The 10,134-nt window shown below is 48.0% G+C and overlaps 1 pseudogene; it reads right to left on the minus strand.

Moving 5' to 3' along the window:
* Positions 1–9,550, minus strand: part of LOC146205960 (putative E3 ubiquitin-protein ligase HECTD2) — a 45,918-nt pseudogene extending 36,368 nt beyond the window's left edge.
* Positions 9,551–10,134: the final 584 nt, after the last annotated feature.

Here is a 10,134-nt window from a genome sequence, read left to right on the forward strand (position 1 = left end):
AAGCTATCCGTATTTGTTTTCCAACAAATCGGACATGCTACTGCGAAAGAGGGGCATCCTGTTCGGAGACAGAGTTGTGCAAGCCTTAACACGTTCAAAGGCGCGAGAACTAGCTACACTGCTCATACCAGAAAATTCCACAGCGGAGGAAGCGGCAGTTAAAACAGTGGTCGAAGCGGAAGATAGCGGGTCAGAAAACTTTGAGAGCGAGGCATCTCAGATATGTCAACTTGAAAGTGAGCTTGATGAGACGCGGAATGAGGACGTTCTTGAGAGTAACCTCTTGCCGCCGGTGTCTAGCAATCTCACGAGACTTCTAAGTGGAACCCGAGAGGACTTAGCTATGGAGCAAGCCAATGACCTCGGGAATAAGCTCGGAGTACAGTGGGAAGGACCTGATGAAGTCGTTGCAAAGCTTTCTAACACTAACTACGAAGTGAAATTCCCCGGTAGGCGTAAAGCAGTGCGCATTTATCATTGCAATCTTATGAAGCCTTATGTGCAGAGGGAAGCCGTGGTAAATCTAACGTTAAACCTTCCCGAGGAGATGGGGGATAACTTGATTTGCCTCAGCGGAAAAGGAAGCAACGCTCAGGAGCTTCTCAAAAAGACGGAGCAGAGAGGAGAACTAAAGAAATCCCAGCTGTCCGATCTGGGCGAAATAATAACAGAGTTTGAGGCCTGCTTCGTGGACAGGCCAGGCAGGACTGATTTGACTGAGCACGATATTGAGCTGACTTCAGACGTGCCAGTGCGATCAAGGTGCTACCGATTCTCTCCAAGACAAAGAGAAATTCTGGATAGGGAAGTAACTCGCATGCTGGAATTGGGAGTAATAAAACCCTCGGAAAGCGATTATGCTTCACCTATGATCTTAGTAGAAGCTCCAGGTAAAGACCCTAGGCCTGTGGTAGACTACCGAAAGCTAAATTCTCTCACCAGGGATCAAGTGTATCCTATTCCGAATATTGAGGAGAGAGTAGAACAGGTCAGTAGAGCGGCATATGTGACTACGCTGGACCTTACTCGAGGATACTGGCAAGTACCGCTCACTGAACGCGCCAGCAGATACGCGGCTTTCGTCACTCCGACGGGCAGCTACCAGCCAACAATGATGAGTTTCGGGCTCAAAAATGCTCCATTTTGTTTTTCCCGACTCATGGATAGGGTTTTAAAGGGGTGTGAAACATTCGCAGTGCCTTACTTAGATGACATTGCGGTTTTTTCCGACTCATGGGCGGACCATATGGTACATCTAAGAGCTGTACTGAGCCTTTTGCGTCAAGCTGGACTAACCGTAAAGGCCGAGAAATGTTGCCTGGCAAGGGCGACCGTGGACTACTTGGGTCACAATGTAGGTCAAGGTTTCAGGAAACCCAGCGAGATTAAGATTTCTGCGGTAGCAGACTACCCGCGGCCGAGCACGAAGACGGAAATTCGAGCATTCCTGGGTCTGACTGGGTTCTACAATCACTACATCCCTAACTATTCAGCTTTGGCTAGCCCTCTGACCGACGCTCTCCGCAAGACAGAACCGACAAATGTAGTCTGGGACGAACAAAAGGAAGCCTCCTTCGTAAACCTGAAGGCTGTGCTGATTAGCCGTCCGGTATTGCGAGCTCCAGACTATGGCCGAGAATTCACGGTCCAGTGTGATGCCAGTGATCGAGGGTTAGGTGCTGTTCTCTGCCAGAGAGATGACGACGGTAATGAGCACCCCGTGCTCTACTTGAGCAGAAAGCTGAGTTCTAGAGAGAGGGCTTATTGCGCGTCAGAGAAAGAGTGCGCTTGCATTGTATGGGCCATTCAAAAATTGCAGTGCTATCTTGGAGGGGCCAAATTCACCGTAGAGACGGACCATTGTCCCCTGGCTTGGCTGCAAACTGCGACATCGAAGAACAGTCGCCTTCTTAGGTGGAGCTTGATTTTACAGCAGTACAATTTTGAAATAAGATACAAAAAGGGGAAGTTAAATGGGAATGCGGACGCGCTTAGCCGCTCTTTCTAAGCGGTCCGAGATGTTCCTCACCATGTATCCAAATTGATAATCAGGTTTTTTTTTTTTTTCGTGCGCTTGTATATGTGTGGCTATGTAAAGCAGCACGTTTGGTTTTCTAGGAATACGTGGGTCCTGAACGTCTTGAGAGTGGGCTTTTCTCGAACAACAATGGCAGTTTTCTTTTAACCTGGTCTCTTCAGACGGGAGCCGAGTGCTTGCTTCGACATGTGGTTGAGTTTCAGACAGCTCGAGCAATTTGGCCTACAACAATCAAGACAACGCGACAAGCAACAGCGAGCTTCAAGCGTTCACGTGCAGGCCATTAAGTCGTCTCTTCATGCAGCAGCTGGGACTGCTGCCCTCCGAGACTCTTCTGGCGGGGGAGGAGGCTGTTACGACCAAGCATCCGCATTTGCGCGCTCTATTGTTCGCCTGTGGGCATGGATAAGTGCTGTGAATATGTGGTGATGGTCCAATGGCTCTAAGTGAGCCTGTTTCCAGGAATCCTGTTTTGTAAGCCTGTTTTGCTTTGTGGACACTCTGCAAATGCCAAATTGACCCTGCCAAGAAAACGTCTGGAAAAACACAAAGAAACGTCCCCCTGCGGGAAATGCAGGAAGTGCTTTCTTTCTTTTGTTCACCCTTCCAGTCGATAAGCCCTATCGTCCAGTGAGGAATGTCTACTTTCCAAAGGAGACGACAGGGTGACATGTCCGCTGACGTGCAGGACAAGAAAGGAGCATGACGCATACAGCCATTAAGTGATTTCCCGGGAATGCAGGAAAGATTTGCAATTGTCGAAAAGGGACAATGTTGGGAGCCCTATGCGGCGCGCACGTGTACTTGGGTTTCAGAGAAGTAAATGCACTTGCCGGAACCAGCTGCCTATCGATTCTTGGCTGAAGAATAGAAATGTACCTCCTCGCCGTTCCCAAGCTTTTCCCGCCAACAAGTGACCAGGCTCAACGAAACAATGCCGGGCCAGTCAGTGCTTCAGACCATCAGTGCAGTGATGTGTTCGATTGGATGCCGATATCTGAGGGGCGTGCCCTGGATTTGGTTGGTCAGCATCTTCAGAGAGGGGCTGGACATAGGGGGTTTTAAGGACGCTGCAGAGCACGAAATGTCGCTCTGGGCCCTGGGTAAACGGCTCATCCAGTCGCTTCTCGCTATGAACTCTTAACGTTTGTCATTTTGCTGATGTACCCTTCTTTTTCATGTAAATATTCTTGTAAATACGTTTTCTCAAAGTGCCAGTAAACCTGCTTGTACATATTTTACCAACTTCGAAGATTCAGTCCTTCTTCAACCCCGAGTCTCTGCACGCTACCAAGTGAAGGCCGGGTCGACATAGCCCCAGCGTCACGACATCACTCACACACACTCACGGCGTGAGTGTAAGTGAGGCGATATGAGTGCACTCGTGAGTGAGTGTGGCGGCCTATGGTTTGCAGCATCTGAAACATTGAAAGCAGTCAATAGATTATGCCACGACGACCAAATGGAAATATCAGTGCGATGGTGTCTGTTCTTTAGGATTTATCTTTCGACTTGCGCGTTCCTGTTGCACCGCTCGCTACGTTGCCACATTGCTCGAAGGACATTAAGACGTCTGGGTGATATCCGAAGCATGACGGCGAAAACTCTATAAAAGTGCCTGCTTTCTTTTTTCGGCGTGAGAGCAACCCAGTTGCTACGAGCGCAGCTGTTTGAGTGAAAGATTAGCATAAAGAAAACGCTGCTGCCTGAGATAGTCCCTGCTGCATGCATTTTCCTTGCGTTCTTGTCCACCCCGGGCATGAACGCGACTAGCCTCGTCCCTACTGAAATATTCTTCGTATATTAGTTCAAAAGCAAAAACTCCGGAAGGTCAGAGCGTCGAAGACTCGTCTAAATCTTGTGCCGTCGCTCTGATTGGCTACGCTGCTATGTGAGGTCACAACCACGTGGCATCGCGCGGGTAATTAAAACTGAACCTGTTACAGCAGCACCAGCGCGGGAGTTTTCTCGACAGACATTTCAAGTTCGCCAGCCAACAGAGAGAGAGCGATGGAGCCTATGGCTGACCAATGACTGACCATGACCTCCTGTAGTGCTTTCAAGCCAGAGAACATCGCATTGGATACGAACCGGTCGGGTTCAAACCTGTGCACTCGGATTCAGTAGCCGAGCGTCTATAGCCACTGAGTCACCGCGGCTAGTGCTTTAGCTCTTTATGATCAGGTTTATGTACGGTTCAACATATCTGTCATTTGACACAGCGGCTCTTAGATGGCGCCACATGTACAGCTGAAACTGCAGTACACCGAGCCCATAGCCACATAAAGTTAATGCAAACCCACTTTCCCACGATATTAAAATTTGAGCCGAAATTCTCTGCCCTTTTACCAAGAGTTGTCGCCTCTAGAAAGTTGACTCTTCCTGAAAATCATCTTTATAAACTTAAATATACATACTAAACAAAACGCTCAATGTAGTACCCATATCTTAGTTCGTATCTTTACCACTGTTTTTATTACGTCCAGCCATTAAAGGTTTCGAAGTCGCTGGAGGACATCAGGTTTCGCCGGTTACTGTTCTGCATGTCATGTACCATCGATTTCCGCCGACTAGCTCAATAGGTCAAGATTGAGACCGCTACCGCACACCATATGCACCTTTCTGAGTTCGCGTCCTTCCCTTCAATTCTGTTCGTTATCTCTCGCGGGAACTATTTAGCTTTCTTGCCTTGGCGGGCATAAGTAATCGGACTCGCTATTTCGAAACAACTCGTGCGAAATCGATCAAAATGCATAAAGCACTTCTCAAAGGCGTTGTAAAGTCAGCATCTCCTTGAGCAAGCAAGCACGCGTTGGAACACGCTTTACAGGCATGCAGTGAGATGTTTAACTGTTGCCCCCAAAAAATCATTAATACAAATGAAGTCCCATAATTGCGTTTATGACTGTTTCTGATTAGTATTTAGAACGTGTTAAGATTCCTTTACTCGTCTAAAAATCAGTTGTGTGCATGTTCGCCTAAATTCAGGGCACCATCATTTTTTTAACTTGAACAATTTCGAACAAGAACTTATAAAGCAAAAAAATAATCAAAGTTAAAATAAAGCAATTGATATCAGCTCTACATGGTAAATAAGAAGGTTTGTAAGCCTGCGATTAACATACATATGTTCAGCAGTTGCCGCTTTTCTCAAAGGCTATGTTCCCCTGAGTCCCTGAGTTCAATGAGGAAGATCGGCAGACCAGAACCTAGGGGCGGCCAAAAAACAAACATGTGAATTAAAGTGTACGCACTGATAAGGGCCAGCACTCTCGTTGCGCACGGAATCCACCACCTACTCTTACTGATAGAAGGCAGTTTGTGCCCGTTTTCGGGAGGAAATTCTCCGATGGTGATGAACTGCAACAGGCGCTTGACTATGCCCGAAGCCTCTCCGGTGAAGAGCTTAAAAATAGGACGTCTTAACAAAAAATAAAAAAAATTTCAGTGGCTGAGGGATTATCGTTACGCTGAGTTTTGTAACGAAAGTGCACAGTCTTTTCGCATCGAAAAAACGCGGTTCCGCTAGAAGAGTCGGCAAACTGGAACCAATTATCGCTGTTTTGTCATTCTCTTAGAGGCGGAGTTTAGGCGTACCCCATTTCTTTTTATTCTAGCAGTAAAATGCGTTCACTGTGATACTTGCTAGTGGGCAAATGATTTGGCTTGCATTGAAGAAAAACGAATGAAAGAACAAATAAATGTGTAGAATATTTTAAAACGAAATCTAACTGGGGGGGGGGGGGGGGGAGGGCAGTTGTGGCATTTTTTTTTTATTTCTCTCACTGATATCATGGCACTAGGATCGGGAAAAGCAGAGAGGTACGCTGAAGCTGACACTTGTGTCGTGGAGGCTGCCTGTATTTGCTGTGTGCTCCGAGCATTGGGTCTGCGCAATAGTAGCAGCGCAGACACCTCAGGCGTCGTGCACTATTATGGTGAATGTTGTCCGATTAATCATATTCGGCTACAAGCCGCGGTATAAAATAAGCATGAATTCAAGGGATGTTTGTGGTGTAGGACTGAGCATTGTTCAGGTCGCAATAACATTTTTTTTAAAAAAACCAGCTGCAGTTTAGCTTGTGGTTAAACCTGAAGTTACGCGAGAGCTATCTGCATGGCCACGCTTAGGGTCGGCTTGAACGTAAAGACCTGGCTTTTGCACGGAGTAGTTTATTCTATGGTTTTAGCTTTACTTATGGCATAGGAAACACTTTTGACCACTGGAGTGCGATGAGGCGAAAGCCTCTATCGTGCGGTGGTTCGAAGCCTTTCACAACGGCACCTCTTTCTCTCTGTTTTCACTCCCACCTTCGAGATGACGCGATAGCGTAAGCTACAAGCCAACATATAAAGCCCCGGTTTAACCGAGCCTTATAAACGTGCCTATATGTGGCCTAGCTGGATAACTTGATTGCAAGGGTCCCGGCAGGCTGATTCTGATATCCCACTCCCATATGAAAGGAGAGGCCCGAGTGGGGACTCCTGTCAAACGTAATGTCAGGTAGCTCTACGTCCAGTTAGTGCTCGGCCATGTCAGCTGCCAGCTACCGCCTCACACGACTTCTTCTTTCTTCGCTCTTCGGACAAGCACGGACCGGCGCGATGAAATAGTGAGACTGTGGCCAATGGAGCTCTCGCTACAAAACAAGAAACGGCGACATTTATTCAGACGTTTAGATTGACAAAACCTTTTTCTGCAGCTCATGCTTCTCTTTTCGTGAAACCTATTTCACGTTATTCTCTTTAAGTTTGTAGATTGCTCACAATATGTATCCTCTTCATAATTCTATGAAGAAAGGAGTAATTTTTAAAAATTAGCGGACGCCCAAGCTTCGCCTGAAGAGTAATTACTTCGGAAATGGGGCACAGTTAACACGACCTAATATAGGCGTGATTATGCTGTTGCTAGTCTAGTAATTATCTTGGTAGTAAATCAGTTAACGTCTCCACAGCATCACGCCCTGCTCAGGCACACTCGAGTATATGAATGTCAATAACGTTTATTATAAACGTTCATTTTGCAGGCACTGCCTGTAGATTATTTAAGCGAATTTCAGCGGTGTACTTCTTTTTTTTTTTTTTTTTAAAAAAAGAAAACCAGCTAGTGACCTCAGCCGAAGTTGTCTTCGCAAGGAACAATAAATCATTGCATCGCGTAGAACAATAAAGAAAAACTTATAGCACAAGGCAGCACATTTTCTGACCAGCGTATTTATCGTAGTACCCAAAGCTCCTTTATCTGGCGTGGAAAAAAAAAAGGGGGGGGGGGGGGTAAAAGAAACAATAATGCCTGATGCATGTTTGCAATGCTTGATACTTGTTTTAAAAACTGCTTTCTTTCTAGACGAGTAATTGACCCTTATATTGTTCGGTAGGAATTTGAAATGCAGCCGTCCTCATTGGTTTGGTGACAGCAGACGCTGTGAAGAGAATTTCAATTTCAAATTCGCCTGAACGTTTGCGGACAGCATGACGCAATCGGTAAACGAGGAACATGGCGGAAACTCTGCAAGCAGAGGGCGATGCGGGCTTTACTATAGTTTTTGCAAACCCGCTTCACATTATATAAATTGAGGTATACTTAAGCTCCGCCTTTAAGGGTATGACGCGATAAAGGTAATGGCTCCAGTTTACCAAGTTTCCTTAAGTGTCCTTGTTCACGCACACGAGCTTCGCTACTACTCCGATCCGTAACTTCTTAATTTCTTCCTCTAATATCTGAAACATGCGGTCTGTCGTAGGATGATTAGGGAAAGTCCATCCGACATGGATATGAGCCCCATTCACTAAGCAGTACGAACGAGGTGCCTACGTAACCTAGGGGCAGCGCGTGTTCAGATCTCACCGATTTTGAAGCTCCTGTCAGATCAGTCGCGTCGTTGGTCACGTGACCTTAGACAACCCTACGCCCAAATCAGTGGCCATGTCATGCCAGCCACCAACAACCACCTTCCTGATTTTTCGCTAAAAACTACAACGCAAGCGCAGACACCAGGTATTGAGAAATGGACCTTTAATACTGTCGCATTAAAAAGTGCGGTGCAGGCCAGTTCTCATCGCAATACTGCGTAGCCGCAAGCGAACACATCGGCGTTTTATTACGATAGCAATACAGCGCCAGGTTTCAAGCCGCGTCATACTCTTAAAGGATGAGCTTGAGTGTCCGCAATAGCGTAGCACCTTACACTGATAGGGCGTAATAGGAGAATAATGTAGCTGGCAAAAGAAGCTTATGCCGTTGCTATCGCAATTCAACTACGATTAACCAGAGTTACAACACAACTAATTTTTGTTTTCGGTGAAAAGATAAGTGACGTAATATTGAATCGCAGTTCACAGCAAAGGGTTTGTACCCACTCAAGATAGGCTATGCCAGGTTCTCAGTGTTTTATTCAACCCGATAAGGCAGTACACCGACAGGTGTTTGATAGCAAGTATTATATTTGTAAGAAAATGCCGGCTCAGGCTGGACTATATCATCCACAGTTTCAACCTAATCCCGGAAAGTTGGCTTCGGGTTGGTTCTCCCACTGGGCACAGTGGGAAGGGAGCAGTCCAGCGGCCGCCATCAGGGTGGCCTCCGTGTTTACAATTGGCCGCACGTTCTGTCAAATTAAAGAACACGCGACCACTCCTCGCATTGACCGTCCTGAGCGAAGCGGTCACCTTGCAACCACAACGCAGGCGCTTGCTGTCGGCACGAACGAACCCAAATTCATTCGCCCTGGGCCCGTATTGCGAGTTTTCGTCGTTGTCGAAGTGTCGCTATATCACGTGACCTCGAGTAATCACATTGGTCGATCAGCGGGATCAGCCGCCGGATCGGTGGCTGGACACAGGAGTCGAATCATCTTCAAGAAGTGGCTTTCGCGATGATGGTGCGACCAGCCATCATGGACTGGCTGCGGTCAACTGTGGTGGTGTGCCTCCCGCCGACTGCGATGTCGGCTCAGTCCAGCTGTCCATGCCGACCGGCGGGCTCCTCAGCTGGCACCGAGTTAGGCACGGTGCGACCAGCCACCATGGGCTGGAAGCGAGCAACGATCACGTGCCTGCCGCCGACTGCGACGCCGTAACGTCCAGATGTCCATGCCCACCGGCGGGCACCTCAGCTGGCACCGAGGCAGGGATGGTGCGACTATCCACAATGAGCTGGATGGAGTCAACAATCACGTGCCTCGCGCCGACTGCGACGCCGTGAACATCTAACTGTATATGCCGCCAGGAGGGCCCCTCATCTGGCTCCGGGGCAGGGACGGTGCGACCAGCCACCATGGGCTGGACGCGGGCAACGATCGTGTGCCTCCAGCCGACTGAGACAGCGCCTATGTCCAGCTGTCCATGCTGACCGGCGGGCTCCTTAGCTGGCACAGATGCAGGATTAGACGCCGCAGAGACATCGGGATGGGAACAGTGGGCTTTGCCTTTAGAAGTTGGAGCCGACAGGGACAAGGTCGAGAACCAGGTGGGCGAGGTAGAAATACGCGCCACGATGGCGCTGCAGGCCATACGCAGTAAAAAATTAGAGGGTTTCTAAGATGTCCCTGAAGAGGAGAATGGCGAAAGCCTACCCTTCCTATCTTATAATTTGACTCCCATCGTTAGCCTCTTGTCGGCATTGGTTGTAGTGCTCCATATAATTATATTGCCGCGGAACCTTCAAAACTGTATTTGTTGTTTTTTAACAGCCGCCGGCACGCGGCCTTATCACTCGGATTCTGGATCACGTATCAGTTCCCTATTCTTTGTTTGCTAATGCTCGATGTCGCGAGTCACACCTTTATCAGTTTCATTGTAGCGCAAGATGCACCGAGATCTGTCTCGAAGGTTCCGGCCACTCGTGTGTCTTTCTGCAATGTTCCAGCCTGTGCTGATAGCTGTTTGTGACGTTATCTAGGTTTTTCTGAGTAGCCTTTAAATTGAGCGTTGACGAGTGCGACGGGCATTCTTTGTTCGACGATCGACGAGCACATTTGTTGCTATCGCCGCCGCCGTGTGGCTTAGTTCTTCTGCGGGCGCAAGTCAGCCCAATAAAGAGTGAATTTCAGTACCATCAAGCCCGAGTCTTCCTTTGGTGTCAACGGCCTTGTGAC

Source organism: Amblyomma maculatum, chromosome 1 (genome assembly GCF_055883805.1).
Source record: "Amblyomma maculatum isolate TAMU_Amacu chromosome 1, ASM5588380v1, whole genome shotgun sequence".
Taxonomy (NCBI): Eukaryota; Metazoa; Arthropoda; class Arachnida; order Ixodida; family Ixodidae; genus Amblyomma; species Amblyomma maculatum.